Source organism: Primulina eburnea, chromosome 14 (genome assembly GCF_022965805.1).
Source record: "Primulina eburnea isolate SZY01 chromosome 14, ASM2296580v1, whole genome shotgun sequence".
Classification (NCBI taxonomy): Eukaryota; Viridiplantae; Streptophyta; class Magnoliopsida; order Lamiales; family Gesneriaceae; genus Primulina; species Primulina eburnea.
In genome coordinates this window covers 20,131,535-20,140,365 of record NC_133114.1, presented here as the reverse complement: position 1 = coordinate 20,140,365, position 8,831 = coordinate 20,131,535, and the positions used below count along the sequence as shown (strand labels likewise).

At 38.9% G+C, this 8,831-nt stretch overlaps 1 non-coding gene across 1 annotated transcript; it reads right to left on the bottom strand.

Annotated features, from left to right (window-relative positions):
• Positions 1-7,639: 7,639 nt before the first annotated feature.
• LOC140813373 (small nucleolar RNA R71) lies at positions 7,640-7,745 on the bottom strand. The gene has a single exon (XR_012113908.1). It is a non-coding gene; the product is annotated as a small nucleolar RNA R71 (small nucleolar RNA).
• Between the last annotated feature and the right edge of the window lie 1,086 nt (positions 7,746-8,831).

Here is an 8,831-nt window from a genome sequence, read left to right as displayed (position 1 = left end):
TATGGTTTAAGCGGGTCCATGTCTTCCAATGCTTGGGAAATGTTCATACTTCATAACAAGATTGTTTCGGGGTTCGGTGTCATGGTCTAGTATGATGATTAAGCATGGTCATAAATTATTTAAATTACTTTGGTAGTGAGTACGATTGGTACGATTATGTTAGGCAATTTAAGTTGTATGAATAATGTGTTAGTATGTGTAGCAGTAGCCCAAGGAAGATCCAACGAAGCTCTCAACGCTATGTAAGTATATTCGACGTGAAAAAAGAAAATGTTTTATATTTTTGAGTTATGCGAATTGTCTTGTTATGTTACAGGTTTGTAAGCCGAAGAACGTATTCGGAGACCTCTCCACCCCGGTAAAACATGACCGGGTTTTGATCAGGATTGGGAAGCGATAAAGTATGACCATGGACCAATCCACCCGGTAAAGCATACCGGGGATCTTATGTATGTGGGAGTGGAAGTTCGGTTGAAAGGCTGTGATGATCCCTGCCAACCCAGTACTGTGGTTTACTCTGATCAAGCGTATTTTGTTATGGGTCACTAGCTTTGAAACATATCTCTACAAAAAATGATGATGCTTATGCATGTTTAAGTACGTATGATGCAACACGTTTATGAAATGATGGCACGTCTATGTTTATGTGAGTATGTTCAGAGTTTAAGTGTAACGTCCGAAAAATCAGTCAACGTAAACCGCACGCACGAAAATTATTTTAGTTGCTTAATTGCTTTTAAATGGTAGCATGATGTTAACTATATGATTAAATGTATGCTTGTATGATTAAATGATTATATGATATGATTACATGAAATTAAGGATTTTACCCGAATATTAGATAATAGGCAGGGAAAAGGAGACTAGGGACGACCAAGACAAGAATATGTATTTTTATTTAAATAATGACAGGGCTTCCTAATATGATTATAAATGATTTAATTTTCCCTAAAAATGTTAGATTTCGAATTATTTTACGAGTTGAGCTCGATTTTTCCCAGGAAGCCGGTTTTGGACAAACAAGGAGTTTTAAAAGATCAAAAATATTAAACTTATTTTTAAAAATTTTATGTTTTAATTAAATAAGTGTTATTGGGCTCAATTTAATTAATTTAAATAGACCCAATTATCCTTAAGCTTGCAAGCCCAAAACCAAAGCCCATTGATATGTTAATTAAATTATTAATAAGTGTTTTAGGTCTTCAAAACTTCATAATTCAGCCTCCAAAACAGCCGAGAAGACCTTGCACACACTCACAATATTTTCGAAAATTTGGGAAGGAAAGAAGCTTGTGTTCTTCGTCGTCCAAACGTCTCACCCTCGTCGAAGACCGAATAATCGAGCGTTATAAACGCAAAGGCACATTTCCTAAACTATTTTAACATCATACAAATCATAATATGATTGATTTCATTTTTTATGCATGAAAAATATGATGGTTGGATTATTTTTATGGTAGAACGTATATTTTCAAAAACGCGATGATTTACGTTTATTTGAAAAACGTTTTGAATCCAACGGACACGCTGCCAATACATGATAAAACATGAATAAAACTTGACCAAAACATGATAAATATGGAAGGAAATAAAGCTGGAACCGTGGGCAAGAAATCAGAATTAAAGGCCGAGAGTTTCTTTTGAGGTTGTGTGCATGTGGTGGTTCATGGACTCCCTTCTTTGCATGGGTTTGTGGGGCTCATCCAGGTCTCGTCCAAGGTCAGTGGGGAGGTCTCAGTCTAGGGTCAGGAAGGGTCATAGCCATGCTAGGACACCTCACGCGTAGCCTTGGAGGAGACCCATGGAGAAGGGGCTCCTCGCGGGATCTGTTGGTAGTGACAGCAGCCAAGAGGGCTGGCTGATGGGACTGGGTGGCTCAGGGTAGGTTCATTATGGTTCTAGGGTCATGGGCAGGGGTAGGCCAGGGGTTGGTGTGGTTGGGTTCGCTGTGGCTCCAGAAAACATGAGTGATCCATAAGGAGCGTGCATGCTGCCATCTTTGGTACAGGTGGCTCATGCGCGGGTTCTAGGGCCTGGGCTGGTATGGGTGGGGTCTGGACGTGGTCCAGGGATGGTTAGGGTCAGGTGGCTCGGCTGGAAGTGTCCAGGTTTGACTAGGAGCCTTTGAGCGTGAGTGAGCAGGAGTGCGTGGGTCTTGGTGGTTTGCGCAGGGACTTTCTGCGTGGGTTCAGGGGCTGGTCTGGGCTCAACTGGGTCAGGGCGTGGTCCAGGGTCGGTGAGGGTCCGAGGTGATCGTTGGTTAGGTTGTTAGAGGAGTCCTAGTTGGCTAGGAGTCTTGGGAAAGTGGTAAGAGTCAAGCACAAAACATGCAGAATTTGAGTCAAGTTTCAGGTGGGTTTGAGCGAGCTAGGGCCTGGTTCTATGGGCTAGGCTTGGTCAGGAGGGTGCCTAGTGTGTTGGCTAGGGTTTGGCTCGAGGTGGCTCGAGCGTGGCTCGAGTAAATCGGGAGATGGCTCGGGTTTATCGGTTAAGGGTCAAGAACGAAAATTAAAGGCTAAAAAATTGAATCCATGGGTCCACGGGTGTGGCTCATGACTTGGAAGGGTATAATAAATACTATAAACGCTGTGTTTAAAATTTGGGATCAAAATAATGAGTTTTGGATTTATCCGGGATTTTATCGTCGCACGAAACGCTAATTAAAGAATTAATTGAAAGGCCTAGATTTAAGCTTTATAAAACTATGAAAAATTATAATTTAAGCTTAAATAATTATTTAGAATAATCTCATGTCATTAAATGTGAGAAAAAGATAAATTCGAGAATTTTTACGTGCAGAGGCAAAACGAGCTTTTTACACTTACGAAAATACGAAAAAGCTTGGCAGCGTCCCGAAGGATTATAACGCATGTTAAATGATATTATATGATTTAAAATAATGATTTTTACGATAATATGTATTTTTATGATTTATGGTAAATCTGTGCAATTTATACTGTTTAAAATACTATTTTTGAAAAGCTGTCTTATTTTATAATTTTTAAAGAAAAGAAAAAATATTTTGAGGGATGTGAATTGACTGTGACAAAAGATATGATTTATGATATATGATTTGTGGGGGATCCGTTAATGTTTAGGACGGTGAACTTACAATTTTATGGGGATGTCATGAGGGAAAAAGGCCTCAGAGGGAGCTCATTTACGGGAAAAAGTTTATGTATTATTTATGGTTTATTTATGTCCAAAAGTTATTTTAAATAAAAATATGATTTTAATGTATGTGAATGTATATTTATTATTTGCTACTCATGTGTAAAACGTGCTGAGTTTTTAGACTCACTATGATGCATGATTTGATTATTTATGGGAGGTGCTGACGATTGAGTGGATCGAGTGCAGCAGCACACACCCGAGGGCCTTTATGTTTCTGCACTAGCTAGATAGATTTATGATTTAAGGATTTATGTCAATGATTTTTATTAGAGATATTTTATATGCTTTATTTTATTGTTAATTGATCTTCTAAAAGGTCAATTTAGTAATTTTTGGTTAGGTGATGATTTAGGATTTATTTATACGCTTGAGATTTTAAATTGTTAATTTATTTTGATTCATGATTATGTTAAATTATTTTATTAGAATTTATATTTAAGATTAGAAAAAAAAACCTAATTCTAATATAAATAAAATGATGGCACGTCTATGTTTATATGAGTATGTTCAGAGTTTAAGTATGTATGTGCTACTTTAAAATGCACGTGGTTTTATTATGTATTACTTGTTATTCTCAGTTTATACATGTTGAGTCTTTAGACTCACTAGATTTGATCGATTCTGGTGAGGACGAGTATGAGGAGGCGAGAGGTTGTGACCAGTGAGTTGGCTCGGACTATGCAGAGGCCTAACCCGAGGGCCTGTTATGTTTTCAAGAATTTTATGCATGTTAAATTCATTTTTACTCTGATTTTAATGAAGTTACTTCATGTTGTTTAAACAAGTACTCTTTGCAAGCTCGTTTTGATTGCGACATCGATGACGCAAAAATAGTTTGTACTCGTTTATATTTCAAATATTTACTTAAGCATTTTATTTATATTGCATTTTGAAAGATCATTACTTATTTAAGAAAAAATTTTAGTTTTCCACAAATTTTACGTAGTTTTAAATTACAGTACGTTATAGTTGGTATCATAACGGTGTTCTTGTAAAGGGTTATGCCTACTGCCAGTTGCGAGAAGTTCACGAAGTCACGCCTCAAGTCTGTAAGTTTTAATGTTTTAAATTCTTTCATGTAGTAAGAGTCAATGTCATGATTTCAACATGTGCATGTTTAAGTTCGATTTACGTTCATCTTATGATATGGATATTATGTTCTTGCATGTTAGTTTATGTGTTGGGTAAATTTTGGAACAGTATGCCTCCTAGATGTATGAATGCACGTCGAGCAAGTGAAGATGATAGAGAGGCTCGAGATGGGGAGAGGGCCACTCCTCCTTCTTCACCGCCAGATATGCAGGCACAAATGCTTGCAAGAATGACACATTTCTCCGTGCAGTTTGATGGAACAATGCTGGAGTAGATATGGGAGCGAGTCCCAGGCCAGAGGCGATGTATGAGAGATTCAGGAGAATGGATCTAAAGGAGTTCTCGCGGACTACTGACTCGATGATAGCTGGGGGATGAATTAAGTTTATCGAGGTGATATTCAGTTTTATGGAGCTGCATGATGCAGACAGAATCAGATGTACCACTTTTCTGTTGACAAGGGACGCTAGATTGTGGTGGAAGAGCCCGTCTATGTCAGTAAATTTGCAGACCATGACTTGGACTAGTTTTAAGGAGGTCTTCTATTCCAAGTACTTCACTGAGTTTGTAAGGAAGTTTGAAGGGGGTGTCACTTCGTGCCCCTAATTGCGAATGATGCCGAGAGAAGCTAAATCATTTCATTGCTGGATTACGGCCAATATTGCACCTTGATGTTAGAGTTGCTGTCATTTTCGTGTCGAGAGCCTTGGCGGCAGAGCAGGTTTAGAGGGATATTGAGAATGACAGGCAGGGAAAGAAGCTTTATCAGGCAACCCCAGCAGCATCACTTACAGCAACAGCAGTTTAAGAGACCTCTCCAGGGACAGTATGGAAATAGGTTGTTTCAAGGACCGCCGAAAGGCAAAAATCCTATTCCGCAAAAGAAGTTCCTCAGAAGCCTGGTGAGTATCCAGCATGCCCCAAAAGGCAACCGTCATCATATGGGACAATGTTTATGGGGTTCGGGCAAATGCTTCAAGTGTGGAGCCAGTGATCACATGCTGAAGGACTGACCGCAGAGGAAACAGGCGACCCAGGGGAGAGTGTTCGCCATGAATGCCGAGGAGGCCAACCCAGACACGAATCTACTGACTGGTAACCTATTTAATTCAACACGAAATTATTTTTTTCATTCGTTCTTCGAATTTTACTTGGGAATAATAGTATTTTGTTTTCGTATTTGGAGACTTTGAATAGAGATTTTCAACTATGCATGAGTTTAAGATTAGTATTTTTGGGTATAAGTTTATGTGTTGTGCTAACGTTCCTCAGGAAATATCTTCATAAATACTGTAGCCACGAAGGCCTTGTGATATAGGTGGATTTTACTTGTTTTTCATATCATGTTATGTCTCGTTGTGTTGCATTTATCATTTAGATTTCATTCATTTTGTGTTATTTTAGAGTAATTTATATCTTCGTGTTCCTCATGTGTTTAGTTGGTGAAAATGCAGGAGATTCGTGCAAACCTGAAGATCAAAAGGAGAAATTCGAGAGACCTCCGCCCGGGCGCACATTTATTTCCGCCCAGACGCCTCCAAGATGTGAGAAAAAGAATTTGTGCGAGATTCGTCCGCCCGGGTGGAAACTTACGTCCGCCCGGGCGCGTCAAAAGAAATGTGAAAAATAAAATCTGTGCAAGCCATCCGCCCGGGCGGAAACTTATGTCCGCCCGGGCGCGCTCGCTATTTTTGGAAAGATTTTTGGACGATTTATTCCCTTAATTCTGAATGGGGAGAATATGGTAGGGAGTAGAGGCACGAAAAAGGGGTCATTCAGACTTCATTGGAGAGCCGCCGCAAGTTTTGGAGAGAATTTTGTGCTTGGATTGAAGATTTGAAGATTTCCGGGCATCGCTCTTCATGTTTTCCGTTAATTCTAGGATTTCTAATTTAGTTTTTGTCACTTAAACTTAGTTTTGTCTATTTCTACTATGAATTCGAGTAGCTAAACTTACATTATTTGTTGGGATTTAAGGGGATCCTACCCCAAACTTTGATATAATTAATTTACATATCGATTTCTGATTTATTCTTGATTATACTATTGTTTTATCGTGTTGTTAGAGCGTAGCTAACTTTGACAAAGTTTTTATATTGCGAGTGAGTTCGAGAGAATAACTTGTGATAGGAATGAGTAGTATAATCCGTGGATCTACAATTTACATAGACATATGAAATTGGATACGCGCCGATAGTCATAGTCCTAAGGGTCGAAAACTAGGGGATTTCATAAATCGACATGCAATTTACTCTTGATAAATAATTAAAGACATTTAATTACTTCATTGAGTAGAATTAGTTTGGCATGGCTCGAGAGAGTATGTTCAATTGAATAGGAAATCCTGTCGGAAGCATACAATCATTATCGAACGAATTAATTAATTAACAAGGGGTAGGTAAACCGATATTCCCAACAAATTCATTTCTCATTGAATTTTTATTCAACCATTTTAGATATTAGATCTCATTAATCAATTCTTGAATATTTTTATTTTCATGTTTATTTGATCATATTAGTAATAAAACAACCAATCAATTTTTGTTGCTAAAGATTTAATAACTGAAAATAATAATGGTTAAATACAGTCTTCAGTGGAATGATACTCGTACTCATGTACATTATACTATTACTTGACATCGTGCACTTGCGATTAATTTTGAGCATATAAAGCCAAATTTTTATTAAGGATTTCACAGTGCAAGTTTTGCTCGACCAAGTTTTTGGCGCCGTTGCCGGGGACTGTTAATTTACAATTTTATTATTAGTTATTTTCTTTAGCATTGTTTCATTTTATTAAATTAACACTCCATATTCTGTTACAGATATCTCGTCCAGTGCATGCCAAAGTCACTTGACGTGGAGCTTGAGCAGTTCGACCCTGAAATTGAAAGAACTTTCTGCATGAGAAGACAGCAGCAGAGACTGAAAGAACTGATGGAGAGGCACGAGAACGATCGTGAGGAGGAACATCATGAAGATAGACATGTTGAGATGCCGCGCCGCATACCAATGCTGGAGTATGCCAAACCCTCTATGGATGGAGCACGCCCCAGCATTGTGAGGCCTATTGTGTGGGCAAACCACTTCGAAATCAAACCAGCTATAATTCAGATGATTCAGAACACAGTCCAGTTTGGAGGATATGCAGTAGATGACCCAAACACGCACATCGCAGATTTTCTCGAAATTTGTGATACTTTTAAATTTAATGGAGTTTTTGATGATGCTGTTAGATTGCGTTTATTTCCTTTCTCCTTACGTGATAAAGCTAAATCATGGTTGAATTGTTTTCCAGTAGGTTCGATCACCACATGGGAGGGCATGACGAAAGCGTTTCTCATTAAATACTTTCCTCCATCTAATACCATGAAGCTGCGGGCAGACATAACCACTTTTGCTCAGTTCGAGAAGGAATCTTTATATGAGGCGTGGGAGCGATTCAAGGATCTATTACGAAGATACCCTCATCACGAACTGCCACTTGGGTTAGTTGTTCAAACCTTTTACTATGGCTTGCTTACTCCTAATCGTACTATGATAGATGCTACTGCATGTGGAAACCTATTGAGGAAGACTGCTGAAGAGGGATATGAGCTGTTGGAGGAGATGGCTGCTAGGAGCTATCATCCTCAATCTGAAAAGGGACAACCAGCGGAGAAGTGCAGGAGTCCACCAGGTAACTGACCTTTCTGCTGTTACTGCACAACTTGATGTTTTGAACAGGAAACTAGATGGCTTGAACATGGGTGGCACCACTATGAGTCTTCAAGAGATATTTTGTAAAAAATGCGGAGGAGAACATTATGTTAAGCACTGTCAAGATGGAAATCCCTTTTATGTGCCAGAAGAGCACCAGTGAATCAAGTGGGAGTCCAAAACCGTCCAAGGAATGATCTGTACTCCAACACATATAATCCTAGATGGAGGCAACATCCTAACTTCTCTTGGGGTGGTTAAAACAGCCAGAATCGACCACAAGGAGGACAACCATATGTGAAACAACTGATGTACAGATCTGATCCTCCTAGAGAAGAGAAGTCAAATTTGGAGCAGATGATGTCTAAGTTCATCTCATCTACCGAAACTAGACTCCAAAATCAAGATGCTTCGATAAAGGGGCTAGAAAATCAGATTGGACAGTTAGCAAGGATGATAGCAAGTAGAGAGTCGGGAACCTTGCCAAGTAACACCGAGACCAATCCAAAAGAGCAAGTGAAGGCCATTGAGTTGAAGAGTGGAAAAATTTTAGAGTCGAGAGAAAAAGAAAAAAATCAAGTGCCGGATGAACTGACTGAGACATCAAAAGGTAAGTCTTCTAACTCTACACCAGCACCCACTGCACAATCTAAAATTGTTATACCTCCTCCTTTTCCTGCAGCACTGAAAAAAACAAAACTAGATGCACAATACGGTAAGTTTCTTGAGGTATGCAAAAAATTGCATATCAATATTCCTTTTACCGATGTTTTGATGCAAATGCCTAGTTATGCTAAATTTTTGAAAGACATATTAGCTAACAAGAGGAAGTTGGAGGATCACATGACGGTGAACTTAACGGAAAA